At 48.0% G+C, this 25,395-nt stretch overlaps 1 protein-coding gene across 4 annotated transcripts in view; it reads left to right on the forward strand.

The window, feature by feature from the left end:
• Window positions 1-25,395, forward strand: part of LOC144821906 (uncharacterized) — a 545,035-nt gene that overhangs the window by 163,084 nt on the left and 356,556 nt on the right. Inside the window, exon 1 of one of the 4 annotated variants that reach the window (XM_078679055.1) lies at window positions 682-841. The exons of 2 other annotated variants lie outside the window; for them this stretch is intronic. The gene's annotated coding sequence lies outside the window, so the exon portion shown is untranslated. Of the gene's footprint in view, window positions 1-681; window positions 842-1,829; window positions 1,920-25,395 lie in introns of those variants that run through there. One more of the 4 variants, XM_078679056.1, reaches the window with a different exon arrangement.

Below are 25,395 nucleotides of genomic sequence, written 5' to 3' on the forward strand. Positions count from 1 at the left end.
TCGAATCACGGGTTCACACTCTGCAGCTCTGGGCATTAGCCTGCTTAATCTCCACTACGGCCCCCCCGCGGCGGGATGCCTGGCTTTCACCTTGGGGATGCCCAGTACGGGTATCTCACAGGGAAAAAGCCAGGACGGGTTCCCAAGGCAAGCGCCGAGATGCCTACGGGTAATCGAGCGCTATATAAGAACGCATAATAATAATAATAATAATAATTGTCCTCTACACAGACCACGCTCCACTACAGTGGATGTACAAAAACAAATCCCAGAATTCTCAGGTGGTTCTTGTTTTTACAGCCCTTTTCCTTTAGTATCCGGCACAAAAAAGGCAGGGAGAATTGTAATGCGGATTTCTTGTCCAGGTCTTGTCCTCTCCCCGAATGGGAGAAACTAGGGGGGGTGTGTGTGTAGCAGGGAGACTAAGGAAGGAGAAGGGCTTTCCCCAAATACAGAATGGTGGGTCGCTGACTCTACTACCCTCCCCTCTCTCTACCTCAACCTGAGTGAGTGGAATACGGACTCACAGCCGCTGTGGAAAGGCCAAAGCGAAGAAACAACGGAAGGTTCCTTTAATTGGGCGTACCTGGAAAAAGAAGCCCCGCCACCGGATGACGCACGCACGACTACCTAGGACAAAAAGGAGGAAGTAGTAAGAACGGCGTGTGACGACACCCCGGAGGAGTTTGTGGTGTGCTGCGGAGATCGTGTGGAGTGGGGAGAAGAAGCTTGCCAAGAGAAGAAGACGGGAGAAGCACGACTGGAAGGAGTTGCTGCGCCAGGAGGCCACCATCCCCACGAGTCGCCCAGCCACACTCTCGGAGGAGTGTGGCTCAACCAGGTACGGCAGCGTGTGTCGGGCTGGGTTGGGAGGCGGGGAGACTTGTCTTACCGTTAAGCTCGTCCGACCGGCTACTGCCTGTGGGTCAGTCTTTGTACATACCCCGTTCCCCTCCCCTTGTCTTCCCCGTACCCGTAACACCCTTTCCTCACACACTATCACCGACCTCGTGTATATAGGAAACTCGTGAATATACACAATCTCAGCGGTGCCCTTCCCTCACTCCTTGGTTTCCCCCCCTGGGCATTGTTTAAAAAGGACTGTTACCTGACGGCCGCACTATATTTCTTTTCTGCATGTTCTGCGGTGGAATAACCAAGGCAGAGCAGACTCCAGTGGGGCACAAGAGAGAAGCCAAGACCCCGAGAAGACCCCAGAGCACATCTGCAACAATGGACCCAGCTATACTATCCCGGGAAAGACTTTGAGAAAAAAGAAAACCTTTATAAAAATAAAACCCTATATATCGAGATCCAGTCTCCGAGCCCTTCCTACAACCACGCCACATTATCCCATTTATTCCCCACTCCTGTCAAAAGAATAAAAGAGGATAACCAGGCATGGGTGGTATGGGCAGCTGCCCAGGGCCTCGCGCTGAGGGGGCCCCGCCGCCGGCCCCGCAGTAGACCGCAGAGCAGGACAAGTACATTTTTGGGTTGCAGAGTAAATAGCAAATCAATCCATTTCCAAACCAATCCAGAGCAGGGGGCCCTGCCCGACAATAAATGTATTGCCCGACATGAAGTTGCGGGAATGTAATGAAAAGCGCTGCGTGCACTCGCGCGGCGCATGCAGTTAGGGAACTCTGTCACCGTGCACGCACGCACCCCACCACCTAGCTTAGTGGTGGTGGTGCCGTGCGCAGTTCGCAGTGCGCGGGCGGCAGGCCTTTAATGATGTGGGTCCCAGGGCCGTCAATCTGGTAGTGCGCGAAAGCTCTACCAATGATGGCCCTGACATCATTTTGGCCAGCCCCCAGGAGAGCAGGGTGGAGTCGAGAGTCGGACGGTTCGGGCCGCGTGGGAGTCGGACTCGGTTCGGGCCTCGTTGTTTGGCATAACGTACTGTACGTCTTAAGGTAAGAAAGTCCTGCAGACAGTGCTGACTATACATTGCACACATACTATAGAAAGAACTTCAACTGCCATTTGGTGATCTATGGTTACCTTCACTGACCTGTGGACGGTTCACTCAGAGCTCACGTTAGTTTGCCGGGTCTTAATCCGGGCAATCCTCATTATGTATAGTTCCATCTTTGAATCGTGCACAACTGATGTAACTTACCAGCAATGCAATGGAACTCATGACCTTCAGGGTGCACCCGAGTCTCCGCAACAAACCTCTAGGATTAACGCCAACAGATCACACACTGCACCGCTGCAGATAAAATAACTCCTGGGAGTAGTGAACACATGCACTTAATGGGCATCTTCCCGCATTGAACATTGTTCAACTTCAGCTGGTGCACTTGACCAATAGAGCTTTTCCTCCGTTTCAGGTTCAAGAAACGAGTGCCACACAGGTGGATAACATCTAATACTGTACTAATTAACACAGCAGCAGCCATCAAGCATGTTAAAAACGTACCGCTGTTTGCCCTTCTATAGATTGTGTGGAATGGACGAGGCCGTTTCACAAGGGCGATCAGATACAAGTCAACATTCCAAAGGTACAGGATTTCAATGCATAGCGCTACTTCAATTTTACGTGTCCTGTATCAACTGAATTATTGCTCGTGGCCCACGATAAGGGTGCTACAGGAGCTGCTTAGTATCTCAGTGCTCACTCATTCTTTTTACACTCCTTATAAATAAATCTCCACTTACACATTTATGAGAGGAAGGATTTTAAACCACATGCTTCCGGCCACAAAGTTAGTTTTGTAGGCCGAGCCTCTTAAGAGACCTAGGATCTCAAAAGGCACCCCCAACCCTAAGAGGCGGTGCGCTAGTCCCCTTTTCATCGTGCCAAAAGAACTGCTCAAAGGTCACTTCACATTGCGTAGTTTGGTCTTTTATCCCTTTAAAGTTTTCAAAATGAACCATTTTATACACTAAAAGTGAATCAGGATTAATGTTTCACTGAGTGAATCAACTTCGGAGAGACTGGTCCCAGCAAAAAATACTTGAATCAATGAATATGTGAATATCTTTTTCACAGTTCTCGCATGACATTTTTGCCGCAGAGGATGAAAAGTTTACTAAAATATGCAACATAGAGAGACAAAATGTTTATGCAAAGTACTCATGTCCAAACATATGGGAATTAGGCAAAAATGTCAAATGTACCTACTAATGATACCTAAAAATGACAAATTATATACTTACTCTTGCTCGTTTTTAATATATATTTTTCACGACTTTACTTCAGTTTCAATTTCATTGTGCTGCTTTCCTAATCAGGCTTTCTTTGCTTGTCCTGTGATATGGACTTTAGAGGCCTTTAAGCTGTGAAATGTATACTGCTGTTTTCTTGACCCTCTGGTTTCTTTGGAATTTGGGGGCATGTCCAACTAATCATTCAAGGAGCCGGCAAGTGTTACTCATGGATATTTGCTCACCTGTTTTCCATCCCCTTTACTTTTTAGGTCGAGCCTGTCAATGCGCTTGCGCATTGAGCTTGCAAGAGATATTGGGGCTTAACCAGAGCTTAACCATCGGCGATTGCATGCAGTGCCCGTGAAAAAAGCGTGTGCACTTCAAAGCCACCAGCCTCCCTCCCACAGGCACCTGAAGCTGTGCGCTCTGCCTCAGGCATTTCTCCTCCCCTAATTATTCACGGCCGGCCGGCCGTACTTTCACTTTCGCGGCCGCCAGGCCGTGTCTCGCGTTTCTCCTCCCCCTTACCCCCTCCCCACAGCAATGCCAAGAGCTTGTTAATCATGTCACCTCATTAATTTCCCTGTTTTCATTTTCACCTTAGTGCCTCCCCTAAACTTTAAACGTCCATGCACTATTTTTCATAACAACCACAGCTCCGTTTTACGTTGTATACCATGTTCTGAATGTCTTGACTACATAACATCTCCTTCCCTTATTCACTGCACCTTCTTTCTTTGCGTTAAGTTGCTGTTCGCCTTCGCAATCTACTTTTATTTTTATTTTTGTAGCACTATACAGTACGCCTTGCTCATTGTTCTGGCATTTAGCTCCCTTACAAGATGGCCGCCATCGTCCCTCTTCCCCCCTCCCCTTTTCACCACATCACGTGCTGAGTGCCGCGGCTTCATTATCCGGTTTGCCGTCTATGACTCACTCTCAGACCCACATTCGGCTGTAGCAGTCACTAATGGAAGTTGCTTGAGCATTGACTCAGTGAGTAAACTGACACCCGTTTTGGCAGCTCCTTGGCCATGTAATTGCGTCTAAGCCCTTAATTAATTAGACCTAACTGTTGATTCTTAGGTTTGCCGTCATCACCGCATAACGGAAGCGGCAACTAACTCCAAAACGCCCAACCTTCCTTGTTAAGGGATTAACCACAAAACCTAGCAGACTCCCGGCTTTTTCATTCCTTTTCGACACCCCGGTAAGAGTTCCTAATCCCATGGGTTCCTTATTCAGAATGCGCCTACTCTCCACCCTAACCGTGCCCCCTTGTAATTGCAGGCTTCCGAATCAGGCTTGCGAAGCTCCAATGTTTTAATTTTTTTCCCCCAGTATTACACAGTAAATGTAATAACTTAACTCTTCGTTTGTATCACACTTACTGTGCATGGCCGCATTACATTCTATAGCCATCACCGGGCTTCGTAATTTTTCCCGCAAATTCCTGCATTTTTCGTTTTTTTTTAAAACCACCGCCACGTCGTTTCTAATATTACCTTCACTCCCCTGCCAATCATTCCAAGCCGCTTCCCGCAACAGAGACACTACGAGAATTAGGACTGCACAAAGTAATTCTGCTTCTTCTTAGTTCCTCACTGTTCAGTCCGCCATTGAGTCAATTGACACCACCATCAGCAGATGTCGGATTGTAAATATTGATTCCTTGAGCATTCTTAAAATGTCAACGTTGCCCTTTATTAGGTTGTCAATCACAGTTTTAGCACTGCACTTGATATGGCTATTTGACAGTGTAACGGATGGTCACAACACTGCGCGGCAATTTCCAAACACCTTGCAACAATGACTAGCCTTCACAAAATGGCCATCGTGGAATGTACAGTTGATTGAGTCAAGCTTTATTACTAATGTCACAAAAAGATGTTAAATAATGCTATAGGTGTCACATTTACAAATTCTATAAATATTGGCATTTACAATAACAAAATTAATACATTTGCTATTATAAAAACATAAACATAACTTAAAAAATTGTTACATTTACAAGACCAATAGCTCCAACTTTTCTAATGTGAGACCTATTGCATTTCCAATGCTTGTTGTCCATGTTACTGATATCCACATTAGTTTGCTTCAGTGATGCCAAATAACTAGGATCAAAAGTCCTGCAAAGTCACTTTTTGTGATGTCACTTTTCGCGACGCAATATGCAATTAGAGGGGCCTCACATCTTCCCTTTCGCCCGGGGCTTCAGAAGGCCTAGGACCGGTTCTGCATTAAAGTTATGGGCCACGTTGTCAATCCGGCTTTTTAGTGAGGTATTTATTCACCAAAAACGAGGTGGAATTATAATGCTCAGAAGGGGTTGAAAAAAGGGCAACGGGAGAGTTTTTTTGCTTTGTAGCAAGAGATGGATTTTAGAAGACATTTAAACTAGAAAATGAATCCAAAGAAATGTAGAAGGTGCTATTCCAGAAATTCTGTAAAGTCACCAAACTGTTTCTTTTGTGTAACTTGGAACCTGGAGGACAGTTTCCGGTTGTGATTTTTGTTTTGGTATTTGATGTAGAAGAGTGCTTTACAGAGGATAGTTGTATTGTAGCAGGAGCACTTAACTAAACATATCATGATCAGCGGTCATCATGAACCAGTGGTCTCCCAGCCAGATCCGAAATCTGCTGAACACTACTGCTGGCATCTGCAGAAATCTCAAACACCCACCACTTCACAACATTGCATGCGCCAACACATTAGCTTACCGCTCTACAGTGGTGAGTTCAAGTGAAAACATGCATGTTGGTGTCCTCTGGCTGAGCGAACTGCTACTGAGTGGCAGTAAGAAACCCTTAAAATCTCTGTTCGACCCATGGGCATGGGCTCAGCTTCATCCAAACCGTTCAGAGGTGCTGCTCACGTGGAATAAAGAAAAATTTTCTTGCACTTCGTGACATAGCACGTTAAAGAGAGGTATGTGTGCAACCCATTATTGAAAGAAAGTGTACCTCTGCCAGGGCATTGCAATAACGTGCACAGCAGGGGAAGCAATGGGGCCTTATACACCTAATGGATGCCAGTCCAGAGAACGCAGGTTCTTTCTTCCTTGCTCACGTGGCTCGTGCTCTGTGAGCAATTGGAGCATTGCACTCTGGCATGTAATAGCTCTGACCGAAATATTAACGATGTAACCGCTGATGCAGCAGGAGTAAAATCTTTGTGGAGGTCCCAGAGTAGCCACCGAGACCTTTACAGGCAAGATCTTCTGTAATTGGTAGCTATAGAGTTAGAGAATTCAGCTTGAGACTCGTACGAGAACTGGCATGTCATTGTCACACCTCAGCTGCGGCGTTTGTTCCCTTGTGAAATGGATCCACATGTCTGTCAGGGCCAAAGCGAGAGATATGTGCTTACTGTGTAATATGTGCTTACAGAGGCCAGTCCTCCGATGCATGGCATTAAAACTGGATCTGTGTACATGCCCCTAAGTTAACACTGATGCCAAAAACATGGATTTACTTGCAAACAATGAATGTTAAAAATTTCGAGGGAATGCATTTCAGTGATTTAGTTCCTATCTTATTTTACATGTTTACTTGATCTTGCATTCCTCAAGACTTAGCTATTTTATAAGTTCCTGTCAGTGGGTTGGCCTCTCTGCAGAGCACACAGAACAATGTTTGTGTATTCCATTTGCAACTGAAATTCTGTGGAAATGTCTGTGAAGGGGGTACACTGATGTCAAAATATTTGCAAGGCAAAAGTAAGAGAAAATAAAGTGCTTATATTTGAGGGAGTGCAGTGCATGTTGGGGCGGTGAAGTGACAGAGATGTGAGGAAGGGAATTCGGGGAAGAGTGAAAAGAGGATGCTGAAGAGGAAAGAGGGGGGAGTTGAAGATGTGCAGATGGACAAGATATGCAGAGAAAAAGAGGATATATATCTAACATAAAGCACACATAATTGAAGGCCAAAACTCCTTCCACAGGCCTCAATGCTATTTAATTCACAGACTCACTATTTCAGACTTTCAGAATTTAAACATTTTCAATGTTAATTAAGAAATCATTGTTGTTACTCATTTATCTTAAACAGCTAACACCCAGTGACAAAGCCAATCATACTGACAGGCCTTAGGCGTATGTCAGTTGCTTTGCCATTTATCTGGATACAATTACATCTCAGAGAGAAACTAAAATACCGGTCTGATGGCACACAATGGGAATCACAGAAATGTTTGGCATGTTCCATTATAGGGAGCACCCACTTTTTTCATGTCACTTAAAGTTCTGTCTGCACGTATTTCTATATGACTGGTTACCACCAGTAGCTGTGGGTGCATTCATTTTAAAGGGCTAAAGTTGTCATGCAGAACAATTTACATATTACAGTAACCGTTGAACTAATTAACGCAAAAAGATACTGGGTAGTTTTTCACGAGTTTAATATTTCAAGACTATACTTTCCCACTGTTTAATAAGCCTTGCTTAAATGCTGCATTCATTTGCTTTAAAATCCACCATTAGCCAATCTTTTTAAAAATTCTTTCTCAGGAGACGTACTCTCCCTAGACACCATGTTTGTCCATTTAACTTGTTCACATCGCTAACTAGTGTTTTCTATTGGAAAGGGTAGAGCTAAAGCAGTCTTGCTTAGCACCCTAGCCCTCTTCAGAAGTCAGACTTGCTTGGCAACCCAGAAATCCTCTGAAATGTATGAGTTTTCTTTTATGAATGCCTGGAAGAACTGAATTTCTAGTCCATTTATCACAGAAATAGTGCTGAAAATCGCACCAAAAAGATGTAAATTTGTATAAAATTCCTTCACGGGGTAGAACCCACCCGAGCCCCTTTTATTGCAGTTGGACTTGCTCGCTGCACTCGCTCTCATACGTTCATTCGTTCTGCATATGCCCTACCAGTTTAAAATTCCACCAGCCGCCCCTGGCAAACAGCAGGGGTGACAAAGGACACACCTGACTTGTTCCCAGTTCCACCCCGTAACTATCCGATATGAGCCTGCTGTTCCTAACTCTGGCTTTAGAATCAGTATATAGCAAGGCCGTCCATGCCACAAACCCGGGTCCCAATCCAAATGCACGCATCACCCGGCAAAAGTATGGCCATTCGAGGCTGTTGAATGCCTTCGCTATATCCACTGCAAAGATGGCAGCTTCCTCCTTGTACACGTTCATCGCTGTGTTCCAAGTCGGTATGAACCCTGCTTGATCCTGGTGTATTAGGTCCGAAATATGTGGTAGCAGTCTCGTATCTAGCACCTTGCCCAGAATTTTGTAATCAAGGTTGAGCATAGATAGGGGTCTGTACGCTGTTTTGTCAGATGCCTGCTTCCCTGGTTTTAGCAACTGAATATCAGAGCCTCTCTTATGGACCCGGCAGCTTCCCCATTTGTTTAGCTTGGTTATACATCTCTACTAAGCGAGGTCCCAAAAGGTCAGCATATGTGGCGTAAAATTTGACAAGGAACCCATCCGTTCCTGAAGTTTTATTTCTAGCCATACCCTTAATGCCGCTTTTCGCCTTGCGCAGCTCCATCTCCCTCCCTACTGCCTCTGCTTCTTCCTCTCGAATTGTCAGCAGCTCAACACCTCTCACAAAGTTGTCTTGCTCCGTAGCCGTGGGGGACACCCTATTTTTATGTAAATCGGTGTAATATTCACTGAATATTTTGTTAACGTCTTGCTGACGATACTGAACCTCCCCCTGCTTGTCCCTCATTTCTAGAATAGCCGACCCCCTTTTAGCTGAATTGGCCAGCCAGGCTAGTAGGGCCCCAGGTCTATCTCATTCCGCATGAGGCCGTATCATATCATTTTTGTAGTCGAAGCAGCGCAACTTCTCTACATGTTCCGCTACCATGTCTTTGGCTGTCAGCAGCTCCCCCTGCTTGTCTACATTCTCTAACAATACATATAAGGGTGTACCCGATAAGTACGAGGACCTGGGTATTAAATGTTGCAAGGAAGAAGGTCCTAGTAAATGTATATTTAAAAGAAAAACCTTCCTTAGAATAATTTTTCAAGAAAAATATTACACAGTTTGAGAGATGTTGTTTATTCACATCCTCATGTATGCATATATATGTGCAAAACTTATAAAAAACTAAATAAACAATATGCCCAGAAAATGTTAGGAAGGTAGTGGGGTGGGTAAGTGGTTTTTGTGAGGGTTTGGGGTTTGAGTGAATAGTTTCAAAGAGCAATGTGGTCACAGAAGTAAATAGTTGACATCACATAAGCATGTTTTAGCCACTATAAATAATATTTGATAACCTATACCCATCCAATCTGACACAGTTACAATAAGCTGTTGTTCATGGGTAGGTGATGCCGTAAAAAGTTGACGTTTCGACCCTGAGATCATGTAGGTATTGTTGCACCTTACTAAGGGGTCTTCCTCAGGACTAGAGCGTGTAGTGGGGTGAAAAAGGCACCTAGGATTAATAAGAAAAATAGGTAAACTAACACACTAGCATCTAATTGGTAGTAGGCTATAAGTGGGGCATATAATTACCAAGGGTGCCTCCAATGGTCTGGGGCTGAATGAATTGGAAAGGCGTTGGGCCCGTAGGCTCCTGTAGTCAGAGAGCGTATAAACAAGTTCACTGTAGGTGTAGTCTTTTTTTCACCTCCATTACACCGGGATACAGGGACACCGCGGTAGTCCGCATTCAGCGTCTGCATGCGCGCTCACATGCATTTAAAGTAACCATCACTGCCGGCCGCTTTCTCACTTTCCTTGATCTGTATGGGAGGTTGGACGTATTTTCAAGCGGTAAGCCATTTAGTCATAGGTGGTTATGCAGACATATAAGAAGGGAGCAGACGCTTCTCCAGCTTCTATTCACTTGAAAGATCGTTTTTTTAAACTCTGCCTATTTTGCACATTCTTAGTCCTGCTGAGAGCAGACGCTTCTCCTGCTTCTACTCACTTAAAAGATGCCTATTTTGCACAATCTTAGAAATACTCCACTAGCTGCTATTTTTAAATTGTTTTACTGTGTTCATTCATTAATTTGTGCTGTGTTTGGGAATGGAATCGGGGGCGGTGGATTGCCGTTACTGCGTGGGACTGGAACCGTGGGCAGATTGCTCGGGACTGCACGCCTGAGACGCCATTTTTCCTCCTGCGGGGCGGTCTAGTCGCTCTGGAGGGGATAAAGATGGACGCTGCACTAGCGCACAGCGGACGCGCGCCGCTGGCACGCCGACGGCACGCCAAAGGAAAGCCCGTCTGCGCCCATCAGCATCCCGAAAGCGCCCGGTGCTGGAGATGCTGCCCGTTCGTTAGGAGATCACTGCGGTAAGAATCTACCGTTGCTCAGATACAGCAGAGATAGCCTGATGAAAATCGAGAACCGGAGTGAATGTTGTCCTTATATGAAGCTACCTGCTGACTTGGAGCACTTGAGATGTGACTCCTGTAACTGGGAGGCTGTTTACTCTGGGAGAGGGGGAAGAGTCCTCGTGGAAAATGATTGTATTCCCATATTACAAGCACCCTCGTTGGTTTTTAGGGAGGACAAGCTTAAGGCTATGCTTATCAAGGCCAGATCTGTAAAGAAGCATGAAACCCAAATTTTTGATTTACTTGTTGAAGCCAAGCTGGATATTTTGTTCATTACCGAGACCTGGCTTCACGAGGGATCTAACCCCACTTTAGCGAACGCCATACCCCCATATTATAGGATAATTAGGAACAATAGATTGGGCAATAGAGGAGGCGGTGTAGCAATTGTATTCAAGAACTCCCTCCCTTGCTCAACTATTCCTATCATTGGCCTCGAGGGTGCAGAAGGTTTAGGCTTTCTTCTATCAATCTTCGCCCACCAGTCAGTGGCTGGGGTAATTATCTATAGATCACCAGGGCTGGCGGGACGCTTTTTAGTGACCTTTGGCCATGTCATAGAACCTATTGCCACGAGATTCAGCCAATGTCTGGTACTTGGAGATTTTAATCTCCATTTTAATCAAAACGATGACCCTGAACCCAAGAAGCTATGTGAATGTTTGGAAATTTTTAGTATGTCATCGTATGTAATATCTCCCACCCATGAAAAAGGGCATACTCTGGACCAGATCTTCTACACATGTCATATTACCCTTGATGATCCCCTCCACATTACAGGGTCTGACCATTTTATGTTAACATTGCAGATGGAGAAAGATAAGCCCAGGTCTCTAGCCAAGGTTGGGGAAAAAAATTAAGGAATTCAGATCTTTTAAACGTATTAACCCGACGCTTTGGTTGATATATTGAACTCTCATTTGATTCATGGAGAAGGTTCACTTGAAGACGTTACATTTAGTCTCGAGGAGTGGTTGCAGAACTGGGCATTGTATCTTGCCCCCCCCCTAGGGTACATAGGACCTCTAGAGAAAATATCTCTGCCCCTTGGTTTACAGAAGCCCTGAAGAAAAGTAAGAGTGCCTGTAAATGTTTGGAACGTATATGGAGGAAAAGCTTTGATTCTGAAGGCAAAGAGGCATATAAATTGGCACTTAAAGCGTACTATCTTAGGGTACGCGAGGAGAAAAAGAGGTACCTAACCACTAAAATTGATTTAGCCAGCAATAGTGGCAGGGAGCTTTTTAAGATAGTAAAGGACTTTGTTTCACCTATAGTCACCCAAAGACCTTTTGCTCCGACCCTCGAATGGACCATTCAAATTGCTGATTTTTTTCACAACAAGATTAAGACCATTCAAGAGACCTTTGATTTGCTGTTTGCTCTGAATCGGAACGATAGATTCCTTCCGAAGGAAGATCTCAGTGAAGAATTATTGCTGGAGTTCCCTTCGATGTCTCTGGATACTTCACTTACTATTATGAAGACATGAAAATCTGGGTCCCCTATAGATCCTTGTCCAGCCAAGATAATAGTTGGTGTCGCTGAAGTTTTAAATTCTGCTGTGAATAAAGTCCTGAATCTTTCCTTGTCTAGTGGTCAGGTCCCGGCCAGATGGAAAGTGGGAAAAATTATACCTCTTCTGAAGAAGCCTTCAGCGGATCATTTGGTGGCCAGTAATTATAGGCCTATTACGTTGCTCCCTTTTTTCGCTAAAACCTTGGATAAGCATGTATATAAGTTTATCACAACGTTCATTGAGGCCACCAATGTTCTTCGCTCCAGCCAATCGGGTTTCAGGGCTAATTATAGCACTGAAACCGCTTTGCTCGAGGTCTTAGAAAATATCAAAGGTACGCTGGATCGAGGGGTAAAGCAGTCTTGATAGTGCTGGACCTCTCGGCAGCATTTGATACCATGCCTCATAGGCTACTCCTTCAGAGGTTGGATGAATGTGGGATCGGGGGCACGGTTTTAAGGTGGTTTTCTTCCTTTTTGGAGGGCCGTCAGCAGGCGGTTTGGGCACCTCCCTTTACAGCGCATATCCCTGCACTGAGTGTGGGAGTGCCCCAGGGCTCAGTGTTGAGCCCCACTCTCTTTAATATATATATGCCATCTTTGGCTCCGTTGGCTGAGAGTTTAGGGGCCAAGGTTCCCACCTATGCCGACGATTCACAACTTCTGTTCACCTATGAAAAAGGTGAGCCTTTTGATGAAAACCAAATCTATCTGTGTTTAAGTGCCTTGTTCGATTGGTTCCGTGGGAACCAATTATCCTGTTATTCCGCTAAAACGGAAATTATCTTTTTTGGCCATACCCCAGGTGATAAATGGCGGAAATGGTGGCCATCGGATCAACCGGCTCCTGTTAGTCCTGTCACTATGGTTAAGAACCTGGGAGTGATGATGGACTCAGATCTCTCTATGAAGACACAGGTGCAGTCAGTGGGCGGAACGTGTTTTAGGTGCTAAAAATGATGAGGAACTTTCTACTATTGCTACCATTGGCCCATAGAAAGACAGTGGTCCAGGCCTTGATAATGTCTAGGCTGGACTATGCCAATGTACTCTATTTGGGCATCCGTGAGTACTTACTGAACCGTCTTCAGGTTGTTTAGAATTCAGCCGCCAGAGCAGTTTCCATGGTCGGGCCCAGAACCCACATGACGAAGCATCTGAAAACACTTCACTGGCTATCAGTAAGGAACAGACTGGCTTTTAAGTGTTGGCCTTTAAGACTTTGAATAACAGTGGGGTCCAGTATCTCAGGAAAAGAATCGTGCCCTACAATCCAGCCAGGGCCCTGAGATCATCAACCCAACATTTGCTGCGGGTGTCTAAATTCTACTTGGCCAGGAAGGGCGGACGCACCTCCCAGGTGGTAGTGAGCAGAATATGGAACAGGCTCCTGTTGTGTCTAATACAAGAAGCAGAACTCCTGAGCTTCCGACGCTAGCTGAAAACCTGGCTGTTCCATTAATAATTCGAGTTTAGTATGAGTAGGAGTGAACGTTGGACTCTCTCTTCTGGTTCTTTTGCTTAATCTTCTTCAGCGCCAGGACACTCTGTGGAGTAGCCGCGCGCTTGTACAAATACCCTAGAACATTAACTTTAACATGTGGCCCTGCCCTGCGACATCCAGCTTGTGATGGCGTGCTATTTTATTTACCAACGACAGATTTAATCAAAGGTATTGAGCGGTTTTGCCTGGATTTCATTTACTCACTGTTAGAATTGGGGGTCTCTGGTTGGCGCAGTTATGCACTGGCGACAAGCAGGGACCCTCTCCTCTAAGTCAGGGCAAAGGATTACTCACAGGAATAACCCCTGCTGACCCTCTAGGTAGTGTGGCGCAAGCAGTCAAGGCTATTCTCAAGAGTACCTGTGGTTAAGCATTTGCAGTACCTTACACAGTAAATTACCAACCCACCACACAATGACACAAGACTGTAGTTATAAAAATATATTCTTTATATAGCAGTGTTCAAGCAGGCTTCAAATACAGTCTTTAGCAGTGAAAATGGTTCCAGTTACTTTCAATAATCCACAGTTCTCAAAATGAAGTGTTTTGGTCTTTTTTAGGTAGTCCTAGTAGGTTTGTGCGCTTCGTAGCGCTCTGGTACGCTCTGAACGGTTTTCGGGAGAGAGCACCACTACGCCTCACGCTTCTCGCGTGAGCCGGCGTACGACGGAAGCAATGTAGCTGAACGGTATGAGGCGTAGCAGCAACCGTACCACAAGCGTACAGTTCTCCTCAGTGCAAGGGAAGAGCCCCACTACGCCTCACGCTTCTCGCGGGACGTACTAAGCAAGTGTACGGCTCGTTTCAGCAGCCGGTGTATGCAGCGAATAGGGACTGGCTCACTGCAGAGTGTACGACGCGTACACAGCCCAGCGTATCCCCAGCGCCCAGTACACCCGCCGGCAGCCGTACGCCGCACACAGTCCGTGCCTCGAAGCGCAGCGCACGAGGCTCTCTACTTTCCATTGGGCAATGCGAGGCGCACAGGTCGGATCTAATCAGTGGCGTACAGTTCCTTTCTTGAAGCGATGCGCACAATACCTTTTCCTTTAAAGATTAGGTGATCTTCGAGGCGGACGGCGTAGCGGATCGTTGTCCCACGTCACGATGCCTCCCCTTTGGCGATGCGAGCTGCGGCTCGAGGCTGGGACAGTTCGCAGGGCTTCTAGGGTTGGCGGTGAATTGTGGGGGCAACTCCTGGTACAGCGTACACTTCGACCCTGGAGGGGGAGCGGCTGAGTGCGGGGCAAGCAGCAGTACGGTCCCCAAGTGCGGGACGTACCGAGCCGCAGTGCGGGTCGCAGCTGTGCACTTCACAGCGGTGGATGCATTGGGCAGGACGCTGATGGGCGGGAGATGATGCAGGTCGGTAGTCCGTCTTTACGTGGGGCTCAGTAGACCTCAATGCTTGGACCGGACGGGTCCTCCTTTACTTTGCAAGCAAGGGCTCAATGCAGGCCCAGTCACGGTGCTCAGGCCAGCGGCGGGCTGGTCTTCACTTTGTTTTTGCAGCGCGCTCAGGCCAAAGTTACGGTGCTCGGGGGACACAGGTACACTGGATCACGGGGAGCGCGGCGAGGGCGCACAACCCTTTCAGTCTCCTCAATCAGCGCTGCAGGGACAAGCAGCACACACAGCAGTTCCTTCTTCAGGGGGTAGCGCCCACTGTTCCTGGAGCGCAGTTCAGGGGGCAAGTTCACAAGCAAGCCCTTGGAGATCTTTGTAGAAGTTTGGCACAAGTTGAAAATAAATAAAGTCTCTGTAGTCTTTGTCCTTCTCTCCTTCTTACAGCAAGGCACCCACCACAGGCCAGTCTCTCAGGCTGGAGACAGTACTCCTCCTTGTAGCTTTCCCAGGTCCTTTTCTTCAGGCAGAGTTTCTTCTTAGCCCAAACAGGATCTGATTTGTTAGGAGCAGGGCTCCTACTTTTATACCAAGTTTATTTTGTTATTTCCGCATAGTTCACTTCAGCTCTGAAGCACTTTGTTTTGCCAAAACAGGTTTCTGCTTTCAGTGTGTGGGGCACGGCAGCAGACGCTCCGCAGGAGGTGGAGCCAGCATTGTGAGGACAAGTACAGTCAGGAGCACTTTGTTGACAGTCTTCCCTCTTCCTGGACCAGGTGTCAGGCAGAGCCATCAGTCGCTCCCCAGGGGGCGGAGCCAGCACTGTGGTGGCAGAGCACAGCCCTATTAAGAGTCAAGGGGCACTCCCACCACCCACTCTGGTGTAATCCCTCTATTCAGCACCTATCATCCCCAGCCCTGTCACTCACACAACCCAGACAGCAGATACACATCCTGGCAGAGGCGGGCTGAAATGGTTAGGCAAGCAAATGCTAACTTTCTAAAAGTAGCATTTGCAAACACAGGATATTAAAATAAACTTTACTAAAAGAAGTATTTTATTATTCAGGCATACTAAACTTGACTTTCTACCATGTTCCCTGAGCCTGCTGGGATTTATAGAGTGTAATAATTCCAGCAGCCCATTCTGGCCTATGAGAACAGGTAGCCTTACAATAGTGAAAAACGAAATTGGCTGTAATTCACTATTAGGACATACCACACACATCAGGGCTTGTCCTACCTTATGCTTACAATGCACCCTGCCCTTGGGCCTACCATAGAGGTGACTAATATGAAGTTACAGGAAGGGTTAGGGACTGGCAAGTACGTGTACTTGCGCAGTTAGCATGACAGTACCAGACTGCACGCAGGTTCTGCAATGGCAGTCCTAGACACATTTTACTAGGCCGCTTCTGTGGATGGCACAACCAGTGCTGCAGGCCCACCAGCAGGATTTGTATTTACAAGCCCTGGCACTCCTGGTGCACTTTACTGGGGTCTGACCAAATAAGTCAATCATGGACACCAATCACATATAGCAAATCACAGTAGGGAGAGCATATGCACTTTAGCACTGGTCAGCAGTGGTAAAGTGCCCAGAGTCATTAAACCAACAAAAACAGGTCAGAGAGAATATTGGAGGAAGGCAAAAAGTTCAGGGATGACCCTGCCAAGAGGGCCAAGTCCAACACTCACAAAGGAGCGATCATTGAGACATCATACCGTCTCCATTGACAACCAGGTATCTATCGTATTTTAACCTCTGCACGGCTGCATTCAGTGTGATGCGCGGGTTTGGTTTCCACGTAATCTACATCGTCAGTTGCACACGTTATTATCCTCATGTGTACGCATTAGGTTTTTACCGTTGGTATAATGGTTTTGATCTTTTTTTGTCATATTCTGGCCTCGTGTTCTCCAAGTGTGACCAGAGGTTCTATTTAATAACACTGTATATGACAAGCGGTCTTATTAGAATACCATACCTGTGTTTCCTTTCTAATTTAATTAGAAACATTAGATGGGAATAACTGTAATTTGCCTTTTTTGAGTAGCCTGTTTAGTCCTTCTATGTGGCCCAGTTATTTATCAATTGCACTTTGGAGTATGAGGATATTCATGTGACACCTTATCTTCTAGGTGTTTATACGCTCTCTGAATATAGGAGCCAACGGGCCCAACGCCTTTCAATTCATTCAGCCCCAGACCATTGGAGGCACCCTTGGTAATTATATGCCCCACTTATAGTTTACTACCAATTAGATGCTAGTATGTTAGTTTACCTATTTTTCTTATTAATCCTCGGTGCCTTTCTCACCCTGCTCTAGTCCTGAGGAAGACCCCTTAGTAAGATGCAACAAAACCTACATGATCTTGGGGTCGAAACGTCCACATTTTTAAGCCATCACCTACCCATGAACAACAGCTTATTGTAACTGTGTCAGATTGGATGGGATAGGTTATCAAATATTATTTATGTGGCTAAAACATGCTTATGTGATGTCAACCATTTACTTCTGTGACCACATTGTTCTTTGAAACTATTCACTCAAACCCCAAACCCTCACAAAAACCACTTACCCACCCCACTCCCTTCCTAACACTTTCTGGGCACATTGTTTATTTATTTTTTAATGTGTTTTGTACAAATATATGCGTACATGAGGATGTGAATAAACAACATCTCATGAACTGCGTAATATTTTTCTTGAAAAATTATACTAAGTAAGTACTTTTTTCTTTTAAATATATATGTACTTGGACCCTCTTTCTCTCTACATTCTCTGGCCTTTCCCTCTCAACATCTTGAAGGGTCTGTTCTGCTGATAGTGTTACTCATGAGGGTACTCCTCCGTTCCACCATTTCGGAGATGCACCTACCCCTGAGCACTACGTTAAAGGCCTCCGACTCTATTATAGGGCTCAAAGCAGTTTTCGTCAGAGTATAGCACAATGGCTGTGCGTATTGTTGCTTGATACCCCTGATCCTCTAAAGCCTCTGGTCTGAGCCGCCACATGGGAATTCTCAGCCTGATCCTGGACCAGCCATGCCCAACCAGAAATGGATTTTGGTCTGAGATCGTCCATGCCAGATACTCACTAGACTGTACACCTTAATGGACATCCAGAGTGCATAGTATGGCATCTAACCTGACATGTAGCTCATGCAAGTGTGAGAAGAAAGAGTAGTCCCCGTCGCCCCGAATGTTGTGCCCTCCAGGTATCTATCAGGACCCAGTGGCATTGCCAGTTCCTCCTTGCCTCTGCTGTTCTGCGAATGGGTGAGTCTTGTAATGGTGGGTGAGAACGATCTATGTTCACATCTTCAACACAGTTATAGTCCCCGGTCAACATCACCGAGCCAGTCAATGCCCGCGCTAATGCTCTAGAAAGAACCGCCCGGAAGGAGGCTGGATCCGTATTTGGACCATAGATACTCCCAACTGTCACATCCTTCTTATCAAGCCTACCCATTAAGACTACGCACCGCCCATCTGGGTCTACTATTGCTTAGTACACTGGAAAGGGACTCCTGCTCTCACTCAGATTAGCACCCCTCTGGCGAAAGCTGAATAGTTCGTATAGTACACCTGGCCCCTCCATCTACATTGCAGCGCAGCCCCTTCCTTCGCATTTATATGTGTCTCCTACAGCACTGCAATTTGTGCCCCCCCGTGCACTAACGATGCATATATCTTGTGGTGCTTAGTCATGGAGTGCATCCCTCGTACATTCCAGGAGATGCATTTAAGTCATTGGGTTGGTGTTGAAAAGCTCCGTAACTGATTTCTTACCCCAGACACGTCTGGCCCCTAAATAAAACCCCTGAAACAAACACATTTCCAAACTCCCCCTCCCCAGGACAGGTAGAAGTGGTTCCGCTCCCATCCAAACTCTTAAACGTTTCTTCTGGTATTGTCCTTGTGGTGACTGTCGCCAAGACCCAGGCACCCCTCCACTAGGGATCCCCCCCCATGTCTCAACAATTATCCTCTGCCCCAGCCCCCCATGTTCCTCCTACAGACTCCGTGTGAGGCTCCCCCTCACTCTGTTCTATGGCATCACCAAAAAAGGATACAGGCTGCTGGAGCCTGCAGTCCATGTTATTCGACAGGTCTCTTTTAGGCAATTTCATTAGCTGTACTTGGCGTTACATTTGGGAGCTCCATCTTGGAGTCCTCTGCTACACTAGTTGCTGGAGAACAATCCGATCGTCCATCCTCTCGGTCACTCCATTTTGGTCTAGGGCTGGAGCCCAACTGGCTGAGCTCCGCCACCGCTTTGTGGGCCTTGCACCATTCATCTCGGGCTTCTGTTGAGGACAGTACCCTTGTCTTGCTTTGCCCGACGTCTCTTCTTGCTGCCGCTGACCCCAGGGAGCTTCCCCTCGATCCGCACACGGGCCCAGTATCCACCCACTCCCAGGCCTCCTGCAGCGTCTGAAAGAACTGTACTCCCGTCGGGCCAACCACACTCAGCCGAGCCGGGAACAACATTGCGTATGGGAGCTGCAGCTGTCGAAGCTTCTTTTTCACTGCCAGGAACGTGGTTCTCTGCCTCTGAACCTCTCTAGTAAAGTTGGGGAACACAATTACTTTGCTATTCCCAATCTGCAAGTTATTTTTCTGTTGGGCCTCCTTAAGGATATGGTCTTGGTCTCTGAAATGGAACAATCGGGCCACTATTGGCCTTGGTGGAGCACCCGGTCTTGGTACTCTAGATGGGACTCTATGAGCCCTCTCTAGGGCATAAAATGGCGAAAGCCCCTCAGGGCCACTTCTCTTTTGAACCAGTCCTCCAGAAACAGCACCATGTCATCCCCTTCTTCCTTCTCTGGCATTCCAACTATGTGCAAATTATTTCAGCGTGATCTCCCTTCACTGTTCTCTGCCCTCACTTCTAGGATCGGAACCTTGGCTTCAATGTTTATGAGGGATTTCCGCAGCTCTGTTACTTCTGTTGGAAGGTCCGCGATTGTTTGTTCAGTGCTTGTTACTCTCTCTGCTAGATTGCGGCGATCATCTTTCAGGAGACCTAGATCAGTGCCAATGGCATCAATCTTTGTTTCCAGCGCTTCTAGGGAGGCTTTGATAGCTTCCATGATATCTGCCAAGGAGGGGGGGGGAGCGTAGTAGATGCTTCTTTCCCTGTTTCTGGGCCACTATCCTCCTCATCCATCTGGGTGCTTCCACCTCCCATGTTGAGGGTCCTGTATCCTCTCCTCTTTGGCACTTTCTCATGTTCGCCTGCCGCCTTCCCTTCCTGTTGGTTGGACGTCAGGTATGTGGAGGCCAGCAACTCCTTGCTGCTTCCTATCTTCCTCTGTCTCAGCCGGGCACTCCACTCAGTGCTTCTCTCTAATCTCTTGAGTTGTCCGGACCCATCCAGCCCACTCGGCAGCTCTGTCTCTGGGCCTCCCCGGCTCGGTGGTGGTTCCAGTGTTTGATGCTTCTCAGCTGACCTAAAGCCCCTGGGCAAGAGTAGGGGTCATTTGCCCAGTAGCCCGTCTCTATGCTCTGTAGGCCGTGCCCTTTTTGGCCCTGTCAGGCCCTTCCTCCGCTAATGTCTGGGGCTCACACTGGATCTGCCATCAGTTAGCTCCACTATTTTGCACTTCTCTCTGCTCTCGCACTGGCCTGTCCTAGGTCCGCAGCGTCTCTGGTGGTTATAATTTCCCTGTCTGTATCTTTGGCTTGTCGAGGTCTTTCTCACTCCCCTCCATGCTCTCTTCCTCTTGGGTTCGCCCTGCGATGCCAAATTGTAGCTGCCAACGTGTGTCCCGAGGCGCTCCTCAACACCCCCTTCCCCGTCGTCTGCAAAACAATCTTATATTAGACCCTCTCACAGCCGTCAGGTCTCCTCTTGTGGAGTCGCCAGTCCCCTGGTCTGCTACCAGCCACGCAACCCCGCCGTCCTATGTGCTCCACCGCCCCTGTTATCTCACAGTTGGGTCTCTGTTTCCACTCCTAGGCTCCTCTTCCAGCTGCTGCACTGACCCTTCATATGTCCTGCGTGGTCATTGCCCTCTATTTTGGGCTGCCTAGCCCTGTTAGGCTGAGTCCGAGGTTCCGCAGCCCCTGCACCGCCACTCCGCCCAGGGCGCCACATGGGTGCTCCCTCCCGTCGCAGCTTGCCCCGCTCTTCCTGCTCTCATTGATCTCGGGATGTCTGGGCTCGCCCGGTGGTTACCTCTGGGTTCAAGTGTCCAGTGCGGCCCGCCGTCTCTGCTGCGCCTACACCGCCTCTGCTCCTCTACTTGGCTGTCACAGTTCTGCCAGGGTCATCACTCACTGCCCCTGCCTCTCCGCTGATGCCTGCTATCACTCCAATGGGAAGAAGTGAGTGCCCTAAGTATTATTTCGGGCTGCTCTGCCTTTGCGCTGTCCCAAAATTGCCCTTGTTCTCTGCCTGCAATTTCCCAGCCTCAGCGTTCGTTCTGCACTGCGGCCGCCATTTTGTCTGCAGACTCCCGGGATCCTCCTTCAACCAGTCCCGTTTTCTTCACTGTCTGCGGCACAGGACTTCCCGGCCCTGCAGTTGCTTACTCCGGGGCACTTCCACTACAGTTCCCTTGAACAGATAGTGGGGCTGGGGCTCAGGATTCTGATGGATGAGGGATTCCTAGGACGGAGCTCCGCGGTCCACTACCGTCTACATCGGCGTCAAGCCGACACCATTTGCTTCATCAGTGACACTTCATGGTATTCCTTTCGCAAACAATGTTTTCTCTGTGGATTTGAATTTCAGAGATCCACATGTCAACTGTAGTGTCAAATATATATATATATCCAGCTGAATTGATGTTTGGGAGATACATGAAGACCCACTCACACACAAAAAGGGGTCTTCTCTATTTGTACATCATGAGGTGCACATTTGAGATCCTCATCCACAGGAGAGGATTAAAGTTTATGCCGACAGCAGGGGGAGGTGTGCCAAGGAGACTTGTGGACGAGATAGACAGGAAACCTCACATAAGGCAGCCTTTCCTTTTGACCTATGCTGAATGGGCAATATTCATAGGGAAATCAGTGAATGTGTATAAAGTTATTACCTACACTTTAAGGATGTCTGACTACAGGTAGGTACTTACTCGCTCCCTATATGGGGCCTGATCTCCCCATTCCTTAGGGAATTACTGGATCTATCAACATTCATTTTAGTGAGTATATTACCTCAACTCTTACTATGCATATAAAACTGTCCTTCATACCTTTACACCTTAATTATGGTCTAAGGGTTGGGCAAGTGCAGGAATCTGTGCTCCTGAAGAAGGCCACGGACCTATCTGGGCTTCGTTTAAGGCCGAAACATGTCCACGTATGGATGTGGGAACGATAGGCATTATGTAATATCTACTTCTTGTCTTGGGTTTTAATCTTATCAGTGGTACTGCTAATAAAATGACATGGGGGCTCCACTAGGTAATTTTAACAATATCTCTTAACTTTCCACTTATTAGTATTGACAACATCTTCAAGAGTTCCCAGTCTCAGTTGAGGCCATTCAGGGCAAAGACGTGCCTTTAATGTGGACAGTTCCCTATGATGAAGCATGCCACTAATCAGTGGGCGAGGGTTCTTTGCCTATCACACAATACCAGCACCACGGAAGTGCCGTCACACACATGATCGTCTCTTATGTTCGCTACGCCTGCGGTCTCGAGTGGTCTGTGGGATGTACCGTTCCTCCTTCTGAAGAACATGTTGTTTCTCAGAATCCTGGATGGAGCTGAAAACTACTCTGCCACAGAGATTCTGTCAGAAGAAGATATTGGGGCCATGATGAGGCTGAAGAATCGCGACCAGTCATCACGCCTAGACTTCAGCGGAATGTCCTAGCTCCGAATTGGCTGATCGCTGTCAAGGAGTGATACTTGTTCACCTAGTGGTGTTCTGATATGTTGAAGGGGACATGTAGTGTTGTCAAATCCAGTCTGTGCTCTCCCTGAGAGGAAGGAAAGGGGAGTGATGGGGCGGAGCTTGGAGACAATGCAAACGATAGCAAAGAGCTCTTCAGCATCGTAAAGGAACTCTCCAACTCCAACGCCAACGACATCCCGCCCTCACAATAACTGTGCGACTCACTAGCCACCTTCTTCCACCGCAAGATCGCTGACATCCACGACAGCTTCAACACCACAACCGCCCGACTACGCCAGACTCCTCCTCCCCTGTGAACACCACCAGCGCCATCCGACTGACCTCTTGGTCCCACGTCAACGACGACGAGACACGCAAGGTCATGAACTCCAACCACTCAGGATCTCCGTCAGACCCGTGCCCACACCACGTATTCAACAAAGCAGATGCAGCCATCGCACCCCAACTACGGAAGGTCATCAACATCTCCTTCGAAACAGCAACATTCCCGGAAAGCTGGAAACACACTGAAATCAACGCCCTCCTCAAGAAGCCCAAGGCGGACCCCAAGGACCTCAAGAACTTCCGACCCAACATCCTGCTCCCATTCCCGGGAAAGGTCATCAAGAAAATCGTCAACAGGCAATTGGCCCGCCACCTGGAAGACCACATCATCTTGGACCCATCCCAGTCTGGATCCAGACGAAACCACAGCACCGAGACAGCCCTCATCGCCACCACAGACAACATCAGGCGCCAACTAGACAACAGCAAAACATCAGCTCTCATCCTCCTGGACCTGTCTGCCACCTTCGACGCGGTCTGCCATTGCACTCTAAAGACACGCCTCCTAGAAGCGGGAATCCAAGAGAAGGCCCTTGACTGGACCACGTCCTTCCTCTCCGGCAGAACCCAGAGCGTCTGCCTCCCACCCTTCCGATCTGAAGCCACCGACATCATCAGCGGCGTCCCCCAGGGCTCATCCCTTAGCCAGACGTTGTTCAACATCTACATGGCCCCCCTCGCACAAGTGGCCCGCCATCACTACCTTAACATCATCTCCTATGCTGACGACACCCAGATCAACCTCTCCCTCACCAAGGACCCACACACCGCCAAAGCCAACCTCCACGAGGGAATGAAGGCCGTCGCCGACTGGATACCAACCTTCCCGAGGGAATGAAGGCCGTCGCCGACTGGATGAGGAGCAACCGTCTAAAGCTGAACTCGGACAAGACGGAGGTACTCATCCTCGGAGCCACCCCCTCAGCCTGGGACGACTCCTGGTGGCCAACCACACTGGGAACAGCACCAACACCCACCGACCATGCACGCTACCTAGGATTCATCCTTGACTCCTCCCTCTCCATGGCTAAGCAGGTCAATGCCGTCTCCTCCTCCTGCTACAACACCCTCCACATGCTCTGCAGGATCTACAAATGGATCCCGACCGAAACAAGAAGAACTGTGACACAGGCCCTCGTCATCAGCAGACTGGACTACGGCAACACACTCTACGCAGGAATCCCAGGCAAACACCTACAACGACTACAACTCATCTAAAATGCCTCCGCCCGACTGATCGTCAACGTCCCCCACCGCAGCCACACCAGCCCCCACCTGAGAGACCTACACTGGCTCCCCGTCGAGAAGAGGATCACCTTCAAGCTCCTCACCCACGCACACAAAGCACTCCACGACGCTGGACCAGCCTACCTTAACAGCAGACCCAGCTTCTACACCCCCACCGGCCAGCTCCGCTCCGCCAGCCTCGCCCTCGCCGCTGTCCCCCACATCCAATGAACGACCTCCGGCGGCAGATCCTTCTCCTACCTCGCCACCAAGACCTGGAACACCCTCCCTACCCACCTACGGCAGACCCAAGACCTACTCGCCTTCAGAAGACTCCTCAAGACCTGGCTCTTCGAGCAGTAGCTGCCAAACACCCTCAGCGCCTTGAGACCCCTCACGGGTAAGTAGCGCGCTCTACAAGTACTCTGATTGATTGATTGATTGACTATTCCAGAACTAAAACAGGGAGGACACAACTGGGCTGAGTCCCATCACACTTTAGCACATGTGATAATCGCAGTGGGTCATTTATTGCTGAGTTACCTGGAGGACGGTCCAGCAGAGGCCAGACTCAGAGAACTCCCAAATGCCTCACCTGAAACTATCCAATGGAGAAATGTGTCTTCTGGATTGTTTGCAGCTGAACCACAAATATTAACTTCCCTGCACCTTGCAAAATATTGTGATCATGGGCAACTCATTTTGTATCACTTTCAAAATCAATCTCTGTTATTGATGTCTGTACCCCGATGCTGTAGCTGCCTCTGTCAGTAAGGGGGCCTCCTCTCGCGCTGACTGTGAATGCTTCTCCAACGTGAACTCAAACTGCTGTAAAACCTGTCCGTCCAGTCGCCTCCTGTTGCCAGGCTGCGCATGAACTTGCTGTATTTTCCACTGTTCCAGTTCACTGGAGTCACATTCCACATAGTTCACACGCGGTGTCTTGGGCGGTGCTTGGCATTCACCAGGGTTAGGTCACACGGCTCTTGTGCACTTTCTGAAACTCGTCTGCTGTGAAGTGAACCTTAAGTTTCATTTCTGGCTCCAGAGGCACCATGGCTGCTGCGAGCCCCCTGCACACCCTGAAGGCCGACGCCTCGTGCCCC

This window comes from Lissotriton helveticus, chromosome 2_2, assembly GCF_964261635.1.
Source record: "Lissotriton helveticus chromosome 2_2, aLisHel1.1, whole genome shotgun sequence".
Lineage (NCBI taxonomy): Eukaryota > Metazoa > Chordata > Amphibia > Caudata > Salamandridae > Lissotriton > Lissotriton helveticus.